The sequence below is a fragment of the Bos grunniens genome, chromosome X (assembly GCF_055505025.1).
Source record: "Bos grunniens cultivar Pamir isolate PY7600 chromosome X, Bosgru_T2T1.0, whole genome shotgun sequence".
NCBI classification, from domain to species: Eukaryota; Metazoa; Chordata; class Mammalia; order Artiodactyla; family Bovidae; genus Bos; species Bos grunniens.
This window is the reverse complement of record NC_141194.1, coordinates 142,685,525-142,697,156: the sequence shown is the minus strand read 5'-3', so window position 1 is coordinate 142,697,156 and position 11,632 is coordinate 142,685,525.

Genomic DNA, 11,632 nt, shown 5'->3' with positions numbered 1-11,632 from the left:
AAAATAAAATAAAAGCAAGTCTTGATGATTTAAGTGGCTGGTAGTCTGTTGACCTTCTGTTGATAGTGACTGCCCTGTATCCTGCTGCTGCTGCTGCTGCTAAGTAGCTTCAGTCGTGTCCGACTCTGTGTGACCCCATAGACGGCAGCCCACCAGGCTCCCCCGTCCCTGGGATTCTTCAGGCAAGAACACTGGAGTGGGTTGCCATTTCCTTCTCCAATGCATGAAAGTGAAAAGTGAAAATGAAGTTACTCAGTCGTGTCCGACTCTTAGCGACCCCATGGGCTGCAGCGCACCAGGCTCCTCCATCAATGGGACTTTTCAGGCAAGAGTACTGGAGTGGGGTGCCACTGCCTTCTCTGGTCCTGTATCCTAGTCAATGCCAAATGAGTGGCTTTTCTACCCCGCAGAGATGTTAGCAAGTAGCCCCCCAGTAGGTAACCTCATTTTCTATTTCATCAAAAAGATAGAAACCACCTAAAAAGAATTTGTTCAACTTCCTGCAATCAAATCTATGAACTGACCTGCATGTGCACTCATTTTTCCCTTCCTGTGCTTTGATATAGTAATGACAGTTACCACTGATGCAGTGTTAACTATGTGCCAGGCACTACAGTGATGTGGACAAAAAAAATGTTGCCTGCCGTTTTAGTAAATAAAATGTCACCTGCCATCAAACCAGCAGCCACTGAAGACGCCTTGACGGCGCACCCCAAGGAGAATTCTGGAGAGAGAGAAACTGGATACTGGCCCTAGATAGTTAAGAGGCATATCTAAGAAATGACTTCTATAGCCCACACCCACGTTTTCCCATACAGAGAAAAGCACTAAAATCATTAACTTGAGATGTTTTTGTGTGATTAGCAGTAATCTTTTCCTGTTTGACTACATTTCCCCCCATTTTTTCTCCTATATATCCTGGCTCCTCCCTTATTTCTCTGAAACATTTCCTCAGAGCTCTCTGAGAGTCTGTCTCCTGGGCTATAGTTTTCAGTTTTTCCAGTGGTCAGGTATGGGTGTGAGAGTTGGACTGTGAAGAAAGCTGAGTGCCGAAGAATTGATGCTTGGGAACTGTGGTGTTGGAGAAGACTCTTGAGAGTCCCTTGGACTGCAAGGAGATCCAACCAGTCCATTCTGAAGGAGATCAGCCCTGGGATTTCTTTGGGAGGAATGATGCTAAAGCTGAAACTCCAGTACTTTGGCCACCTCATGCGAAGAGTTGACTCATTGGAAGAGTCTGATGCTGGGAGGGATTGGGGGCAGGAGGAGAAGGGGACGACAGAGGATGAGATGGCTGGATGGCATCACTGACTCGATGGATGTGAGTCTGGGTGAACTCTGGGAGTTGGTGATGGACAGGGAGGCCTGGCGTGCTGCGATTCACGGGGTCGCAAAGAGTTGGACACAACTGAGCGACTGAACTGAACTGAACTGAATGTCCCCAAATAAAACACAATTCACATATTTTAGATTGTGGGACGGTTTTTTTTTCTTTTGGAGGGGGGCTTTTTTTAGTTGACAGCAAACATATTGCATGCATTATCTCCTTTAATCATCACGCTCAAAATTCTGAGGTAGGTTCTCATAATTTCCCCATTTTGTAGTCAAGGAAAACTGAGGCTCAAGGAAAGCAAGTGACTTGTCCAAAAGTGTCACAGTCAGAAGGTAATAGAATGAAGTGTTCCAACCCAGACTTGGGAGTCTGACCTCTTAATTCCTGGAGTCTGTTTGTCTGTAAGACAAACCCCAAATCCTGAGTTCTGACTCATCACTTCTCAGCCCTTGGGAGCTTTGGTTCAGTGACTGCATACAGTCCCCTCAGTCCTCCTACTTCTTCCCTTCTGGGCCCTTCATATCATTATTCAAACAAGCTGTCACTCAGGTAAAAAAAAAACCCAACAGCTTTCTCCATTTCTCTCTTGACTCGCATCTTCACTCTCCAGCTGTCTATGGAATACCTTTACCTGAAAGGCTTACAGCCATCCCAAGCTAGATGCAGACCCCAAACTGAACCAGCTTGATTACTCACTCTACTTTCCCAGCAGAACAGTATTCTCATGGTCTTTCCCTCTCAGCAAATGACACTACCATCCACCTTCTTAAGCCAGAAATTTGGGTGTCATCCTTGCCACCTCCCCCTTCCTCTTCCACTTATACTCAGTCACAAGTCTTGTTGATTCAAGGAAATCTCTCCTCTGCCCATGTAACTCTGTCTCCACTGCCTCTGCCCTAATGCTGGTCACCATCCTTTTTCACCCAGATGACAAACCACAGCCTCTCACTAGTCTACTTCTAGCCAATCCTGCCCCATCCCCAGCCAGTCTGATCTCAGCACTCCACACACTAACCTCAGTGGTTTCTTAAACCCAAACCAGATAGGCGTCTGTCAAGTTTCAATCCCTTCAGTGTTTTTCTGGGCCTCAAGATGCAATCCAATCTGTCTCTCAAGGTGTCAGGTCTCCTAGTAATCTGGCCTCTACTTCTTCTCCAGCTTCCTCGTTCATCACTACTTCCTCTTGGCACCCTCTCCCACCACCCCCAAGGATGTCCCCTTTGCATACTTCTGCCACACAGAGTGACTTTCAAGTCCCTAAAATAGTTCTCCTCGTGACTGGGCCTTTTCACCATCTGTCTCCTCTGTGTAGGATATGAACACACCACACTCCACCCACCAGATCTAATTCCTCTTTGGCCTTGGGGGCTCAGCTTGCTCTTCCTCAGCCCCTCCTTCCCTCCCATGTGCAGGATAGGTTCCCAAGGACCCAGTGCCTTCCTCACCACAGCACTTAGCATCAGGGTCCCTGGCGGTCGGGACACTTGCCCGCCCCTGCAGACCGTTAGCCTGTGAAGATGGGGACCTGTTGATACGGCTCACCACTGCAGCCCAGCACCCAGCACCCTGTGTCTGCTTCTGTATTAGGTATTTGCAGAATGAACAAGTTGGGGCTGGAGGCTTGAATTTAGATCTGCAGGCTTTTTTTTCCCTTTGGAGCTCATTTCTCTTCTGTTCCCATGCTCCCTTTGGTGAGCACTGTGGAAACACTTTTTCTAATGAATCAGATATACATTTAGAGAGTCACAAATGTGGCCTTAGAGGTTCATGATTCTCGAACCAACTTCCTCATGTTGAGTGGCAGAAAACTGAAGTCCTCAAGGTGACATGGTTTGTCAGTAACAGGCTCGTTGTAGCTGTAAAACTGGGACTAGGCCTCAGATTTCTTTTTTTTTTTTAAGATTTATTTATTAAATTTTTTAAGCTGTGGTGGGTCTTCATTGCCACACATGGGCTTTCTCTAGTTGTGGAGCTTTAGGGTTTTAGGCTTCAGTAGTTGCAGTGCATGGTCTCAGTAATTGCAGCTCTTGGGCTCTAGAGTGCTGGTTCAGTGGTTGTGATTTATGGGTTTAGTTGCTGCAAGGCATGTGGGACCTTCCCAGCCAGGAATCAAACCAGTGTCCCTTGCATTGCAAGGCAGATTCTTAACCCCTGGGCCACCAGGGAAAGCCCTCAGATTTCTTGATTCCAGTATTCCCGTGCTCTCTCTCCTGCCATGCTGTGACTGAGTAAAGACAAATATGAGTTCTGTGATACTCTTCCCAATGACAGGTGGGGTCTCTATCCCCCTCCCTTGAGTTCAGGTAGGCTCCATGCTTAGACCAATAAAATACAGCCAGAGAGATATACTGGGCAGAGCCCACACTGAACATGAGAGATCCCACCAAAAAATGTATTAAGAATTTCAAGATCACAAAAGCAGAGCAGCAAACTAAGCACAGGGTCCCGTGTGACTGTGTGGGTCAGAAGCCGGGAAGCTGGTCCTCCTGTCAGTTTCTGGGTCCTTGGAGACTGGCAACAGCTCCTGTTCCTGTCTCCTGGAACACTCAGTCAAGCCAGCTGCAACCTCAGCAATTGACTACCTTGAGATCACCACACTGTGAGAAGCCCAAGCCACACAGAGAGGCCTGGTGGCTCAGATGCCATGTGGAGAGAAAGGCCAAGCAACACACCCAGGCAGCCAACATGTGAGTGTAAAAGCCAGCTTGGGAGTACACTTCCCAGCTCCCAACCCACAAAGTAAAAATGATTACAGAAACAAAATGTTGCTTTTAGGTCACTGTTTGGGGATAGTTTGTTACCCGACAATTGATAATGGAAAAACATACTATCTCTAGTGTTTTTCAAAATGTGAGTGAAAAGGTGTCTTTTAAAACACAAAGCTTTTGTTTGTATAAAATGTTGCCATTCTGGGGTCCCCAAATTACATGCTAAATATATGTGTATGCATATTACAAACATATGAGGGTCACTTTGGTGATTTCAAGATGCAAAAATGTATCTCACACTAGGGACATATACTGTTTTGGCATCGGCCTTAACCAAACTTTTTAAAAATATGTGAGTTCAGAATACTTCCCTTGACCCTGAGGAATACTTCTCTATCATTGCACTTATAACACTGTATATGTGTCTACTTCCCAGTTCACATCAGTGTTTTTCAAACTGCAGATGCAACTTATTAGTGGGTTATGACATTCATTTTTAAAATGCACTTATTATAAAAAAAAACACAAGCATGAATCACACATAAGTATTAAATCAATAAACTTGTAAGGGTATATGTGTGGCCACTGGACTAGACTATGAGATCCCTCAGGAGCGTCCACGTGTCACTTATTCACCACTGTAACCCCAGCAGCTGGCACACTCTTTGGCACATGTAAATGTTCTATAAATATTTGTTAAATGAATGAAGGTTATTCTTCCCTGTTCCTATTTGGAGATGAACATCCTCACCTTCTTGGGACTGTTTACTGTTTTCTTAGCACTGGGCTCCAGACTTCAACTTTCTCCCTAATTTAACAAGTCTTATAGCAGCTTATTTTTTATCCATTCACTTTCAGTTTTCAGTTTGCACCTGAACGTCTACACCAGTGTCAGCTTTCTGTTATTTTCTGCTGAAACAGATATTGTCCATCCCCTCCCCAATCTGGTCAAAAAATAAAAGAGGAAGGAGGGGGGCAGGGAGGAAGGATAGAAACAAGGAAGGATGGATGGAAGGGAGGAAGGAACGAAAAAGAAAAAAAGAAGAAAAAATATTGGTTAAAGGTTTATACCAGGAGGGGCTTCTGCCTGCAATGAGGGAGACCCGGGTTCAATCCCTGGGTCAGGAAGATCCCCTGGAGAAAGGAATAGCTACCCACTCCAGTATCTTGCCTGAAGAATTCCATGGACAGAGGAGCCTGGTGGGCTACAGTCCATGAGATCGCAAAGAGTAGGACATGACTGAGCAACTAATACTTACACCAGAAACTCTGAAACATGATTGCTGCTGCTGCTGCTGCTAAGTCACTTCAGTCGTGTCTGACTCTGTGCGACCCCATAGATGGCAGCCCACCAGGCTCCCCGTCCCTGGGATTCTCCAGACAAGAACAATGGAGTGGGTTGCCATTTCCTTCTCCAATGCATGAAAGTGAAAAGTGAAAGTTAAGTCACTCAGTCATGTCCGACCCTCAGCGACCCCATGGACTGCAGCCTACCAGGTTCCTCTGTCCATGGGATTTTCCAGGCAGGAGTATTGGAGTGGGGTGCCATTGCCTTCTCCGAACATGATTGCTACCATTTACTAAGTCCTGGCAATAGACTAGACACTTACTCACTTCTATTTTATACATGCTCAGGGAGCTTAAGTAACTCCCCTAAAGTAGTGAATGAAAGGTACATGATATAAACCCAGACCTGCCCAGCTGCAATGCTTTGTGAGCTTTCCCTGTCACTCTGCAGTCTCCATGCAATTAACCAAAGCACAACCCAGAGGGTTATGAAAAAAAAAAAACAGCAAACAGTATGTTTCCTCTGCCAACAAATGGGGAACTAACTCGAGTAGTCACCGCCTTAAGGTAGTTGTTTATGATGTAGACATCATTGGTGGAGCTCGACAGCCTTTGGTGATTTATAAACATACCAGGGACTCACTCGCCCATCAGCATGTCTCCTTGAGCGCTTTCAAACGCATGCTTAATCAGTCAGTTTCACCCCTAGGTTTAGGTGTATGGCTGGCCATTTTATTTTAAAATCAATGGTCCATTTTCAAATAGTTTTAGGTTTATAGAAAAGTTGCAAAAATATTACAGGAAGTTCCTATATACCTTGCATTCAGTTTCCCCTACAGTTATTTTCTTTTTTAAACATTTTTTATTCCAGCAACTTCCTTGGCAGTCCAGTGGTTAAGACTCCATGCTTCCACTGCAAGGGGTTCAGGTTTGATCTCTGGACCAGGAACTAAGAGTCTGCATGCTGTACAGTGTGACCAAAAATTACACAAAAATTTTTTATTACAACCACAATAATGAATTGATAACAACAGAAAAAGTTACCTCTACCCTTTGCTGTTTGGAACCCACCCAAATAAGTGACTCAGAGAACTCTCAGAAAGAGGTGCCAGGGTGTGTGTAAGGCAGCTACAAAGGCTCCTGCAGAACAAGCAGCTCCAGATAAGAACCTGGGACTCGTCCCTGAGTGTCTGGAGAGAGGAAACATTAGACTCTAGCTTGAACTCCGTACAACCCAAAGCAAAGAATTTGGTCTCAGGTCAAAAAGGTATGTCTTTTTCAAATCCCACAGCTCAGAGATTTATGTTTCAGGGTTATCCCTGGTGTCCTTGACATGTCATCTTTCCCATGTCTCAGTATTCTTGGAAGCCTCTGAAAATACTCACAGAAAAGAGCAAACTTAAACAGTTTGGGTGGTGGTGACACAACTGGATTCACGCTGTGAAAATTCGAGGTACACGCTTAGGGAAAGGGCACTTTTCTGTGTATATGTTGTATTTCAAGAGAATTTTTTTTAAATGGCCTGTAATTCCAGTATTGATAGTAGTGGGAGTTTTGGTGTTTTGTTAAGAGGAGAGAGTTGTTAACTTTCTTTTTCTTTGCTTCTTCTAGAAAATGCCTCTGGCCTGGCCTGTGCTGTTGGTGTTGGCTTTTTTGGTGCGTTTTTTCTATCATTTCTCTCACTCAAAGATAGGTATCTTTGTCTTTATGAAACATTTCTAAAATATCTGTATTATCAGCTCTGCTGGAATCTAAATTATTCAAATTGGTCCGGAGAACACAGTTCCATTTAGGATCAGGTGAGTCCTGTCCTGCTGCTTCTAGGTGGCCTCGTCAGTGACCAGAATTCAAGGGCAGGCGTCGGCCCCGCAGTGTGTGGTGACAAGGTACCCCAACAGAGGGTGAGTGCTGGGAAGTTCTCACCTTTCCCTACTAGTTACGCCTGAGCTTTCACGATGTGCCTGAGTCTCCAATTCGTCCCCTAGCACCTTAAACCCCAGTTGCCTAGCTACCATGCATGCACGTGCACACACACCACTGGCCTCTTTGCGAACCTGGGTGAGGCCTTCCCAGCTCCCCAGGCAAGTCATCCGTCCTTCACTCCTTGTAAACACACGTCAAGGCACACATTTTGTACTGCTCTTACTCCTGTATGTGTCCCTTTCCTCATTCATTCAACAAATTTACTGAGTGCCTGCTTTCCTCACTCAACAAATATATCTATTGGGCAGCTCTGTTATGCCAGATGCTGGTACATAAAAGCAATCAGCAATGAGCAAGACTGACCTATCCTTGTAGAGCTCAGTCAAGTGAGGGAGACAGACATCAATTAACCACATATAGACCTTTACAGTTACAATCGGGACAGAAAGTCAAGGGGTGATTTAAGAGGTACTAAGCAGCAGGACCTGAGTAGATTGAGGGGAGAGGGGCAGTGAGGGAAGGTCACCGCCCGAAGGTGCAAAGTAGCTTGAGATCTGAAGGATGAATGGGAGTTCACCGGGTGAAGGGGGAGAATGTTCCAAGTCAAGGGAATAACAGTGGGAAGGCTGAGGTTGGGTGGAGCTGTGCTTTGAGTGACCCAGAGGCCGGTGCGGCTGGATCCAACTTTGAGTGAAGAGAGGGTGGGAGCCACCCCTACTCCTTTGGGGCCATGTTAAGAGTGAGATTTTTCCCAAGAGTAGTGTGAAGGGTTGGAGGGGGGAGTGGTGATCCCAGCACATCTGTCTCAAGAAGCTGACTCTGGCTGGCTGCAGTGCTATTAAACCACGGTTTCTCAATTTCGGCACTATTGACATCTTCAGCCAGATAATTCTTTGTTGTGGGCTTCCCAGGTGGTAGAGTGGTAAAGAGACCGTCTGCCAATGTAGGAGACGCAGTTCGATCCCTGGGTGGGGAAGATCCCCTGGAGAAGGAAATGGCAACCCACTCCAGTCCAGTATTCTTGCCTGGAAAATTCCATGGACTAAGGAACCTGGCAAGCTACAGTCCATGGGGTTCAAAGAGTCAGACACGACTGAGTGCGCGTGAACACACATGTATACACACACATACTTCTCTGTTGTAGAGGATTATCCTATGGATGTAAGGATGTTTAGCAACATGTGTGCATGCTAAGTCACCTCAGTCGTGTCCGACTCTGCAGAATCCTTGGCTAAACATCCTCTAGCTGCCACTGGCACCTCCCCTCCCCCCATATTTTGCAACCAAATGTCTCCAGACAGTGCCAAACGTCCCCTGAGGGGGAAAGTTGCTCCCAATGAAGAAGGATCAATTGGTTTTCTGAGGGTCTGCCACCTTCCCTCCCTGCATTCCCAGATGGGCATATGTGACATGCACAGGCATAGACTCACGGCATGCTCTCGACTGCAATACCCAGCAGGTCGTACTTGCTTCTGGCTCCTCAAATACTCATTTTACATAAGCATGGGCTTCATGTTTGCTTCTCTGGGCTAAAATACTCTCAGGGAAGTGTAAATGGTTAATATTTCACCCTGCTCTTTTCAAGAAAAATCAATTCCCTGTTCAACCTGGTTCTCATTGACATTCCTGCTGAGAGCAGTCACCTGCCATAAGTTACTCAAACTGTTAGTGGCTGTTAGCAGGAATGAGGATTGTGTAACTTTTCTTTTTTTTTTTAACCCTGGTCGCCACAATGAAAACATCAAGTCCTAACACTAGACTGCCAGGGAAAATTTTGAGAACTGTTTCACTTTTTTTAATCTGTAAAATGGGAGGATTATCTGGTAGAACTGATCCTTTACAGACATTACCATTCAATCCTTAAAGTGCAAGTTGCTCAGTCATGTCTGACTCTTTGGGATCCCATGGACTTTACAGTCCATGGAATTCTCCAGGTCAGAATACTGGAGTGGGTAGCCTTTCCCTTCTACAGGGGATTTTCCCAACCCAAGTCTCCTGAATTGCAGGCAGATTCTTTACCAGCTGAGCCACAAAGGAAGCCCAAGAGTACTGGAGTGGGTAGCCTATCCCTTCTCCAGTGGATCTCTGGTTCAGGAACAGAGCTGGGATTCAACTAGAGGCAAGTGTAAGGCCCAGGATTTTAGCTCTTTAGTCACCCTATTCCTTTCTTTCCAAGTCCTCAAGGGATTACTCTACTCCAAATGCAAATCCTGGAAATAGAAGGGAACGGGTCTGTATCTAAAGGCTGATATACAGCATCAATTCCACACCAGCTCTGCCTGATTCCCCCATGCCAACCTGCCCCTTCCCACCATCTTCAGTCCCTGTGTCTTATTTTTGCTTTATCCAGGCTTCCCAGGTGACTCTGTGGTAAAGAATCCACCTGCTAAAGCAGGAGACACAGGTTTGATCTCTGGGTCAGAAGATCCCCTGGAGTAGGGAATGACAACCCACTGCAGTATTCTTGCCTGGGAAATCCCATGAACAGAGAAGCCTGGTGGGCTACAGTTCATGGGGTCCCAAAAGAGTCAGACTGAGTGACTGACCATGAGTACAGCCCACACCAAAAGTTTTAGTTCTGCTCCCCTTTATTCTCCCTTTCCCTAGTCATTGAATCAACTGCTTCTGTGCATTATTTACTTCATCCTCAAAGCCCTTTGAGGGAGGTCCCATTGGCCCCATGTTGCAGATGACACTGAGGCTCACAGCTGGTGCACCAACAGAACTGGAATGCAGACTCTGTAGTCCTGTTCCTCCAGACTGCCAACTTTTGGCCACGACTCTGCTGCTGCCTGCTTCTTAGGTCACCACAGGGTTGACTGTCTTTCAAAACCTGATCTTACACTGCACCTCTTAAAAGTAAATGTTAAGTCCTACACGTCTCAAAGCTCCTATTCCTCCCTTCAGGAAGTAAGGGATCTGGTCCATGGAGAGAACAAATACTGGGAGCCTGGCACTGCAGTCCATGGGGTCGTAGAGCCTGGTATGACTAAACAAGGTGGTGTGGAGCCACTGGATCCAGGACCTGTCCAACCCTAGGCTCAAAAGAAACAAACCCCTTTTACTCGGCCAACCAACCTATCCAAAATGTCTATCATTTTCTCTTTCAACTTTAACCCTCCTTTTTAAGGTCTGTAGAGAAAGCTCCCTTTGCCATGTGACCTTAGCTTTTTCACAGATTCCCTGGGCTTCAGGAATTCCCACCTACTCTGATTGGTAAGGCTGAGGTATCCCTAAGACTCCAAAGTGAAAGTGAAGTAGCTCAGTTGTGTCTGACTCTGCAACCCCATGAACTGTAACCTACCAGACTCCTCCCTCCACGGGATTCTCCAGGCAAGAATACTGGAATGGGTTGCCATTTCTTTCTCCAAGGGATCTTCCCAACCCAGATCTCCCGCATTGCAGGGGGATGCTTTAACCTCTGAGCCACCAGAGAAGCCCAAATGGTTAGTAATTTCCATCACATGACTGTCAATTGTTATCAAGTTCCTCTCCTTGCTGTTCACACAGTGGCAGCTGTCTTTGAATATAAAGCAACGACTGATGCACTAAGAAGAAATATTTGAAACCTAGGATTCATCAACTAGAAAATGTGCTTCTAAGATCTGTCGGTAGCGCCCATGTTCCTAGGCTGGTTATTTGGCAGCCACTCTAAAACTTCTCAGAGAAGGCAATGGCACCCCACTCCAGTACTCTTGCCTGGAAAATCCCATGGGCGGAGGAGCCTGATAGGCTGCAGTCCATGGGGTCGCGTCGGATACAACTGAGCGACCTCACTTTCACACATTGGAGAAGGAAATGGCAAACCACTCCAGTGTTCTTGCCTGGAGAATCCCAGGGACGGGGGAGCTCGGTGGGCTGCCGTCTATGGGGTTGCACAGAGTTGGACACGACTGAAGCGACTTAACAGTAGCAGCTAAAACTTCTGGTGAGCACAGTGGTCCTTGTGGTCATGTGCCTCCTAGTGTGGTCCCAAGTCAGGGACCCCTTGGCTGTGTGTGGCCACTGCCCCCACTTGCTGCACTGACAGCTCCTGTCACTTGCTTTCTTGGCTTGCTCCAGCACAGGATCTGTACAAACTGGGTAGGCAGATAACACCAACAGGATCCCCCTTGCCCTGCTGCAGTCCCAGCCTAACTCCACAGGTAACTAGGGCATTTTAGCTCCCTCCAGTGATTAAAGAATCTGCCTGCCAATGCAGGAGATTTGATTCTTGGGTGGGGAAGATCCCCTGGAGTGGGAAATGGCAACCCTGTCTATTATTCTTGCCTGCAAAATCCCAGGGACAGAGGCACCTGGGGTCCAAAGAGTCAGACGCGACTGAGTAATTGAGCATGCATCTTTCCCAGACAGTAGCTATGGCCCATATATTGGCCTATTA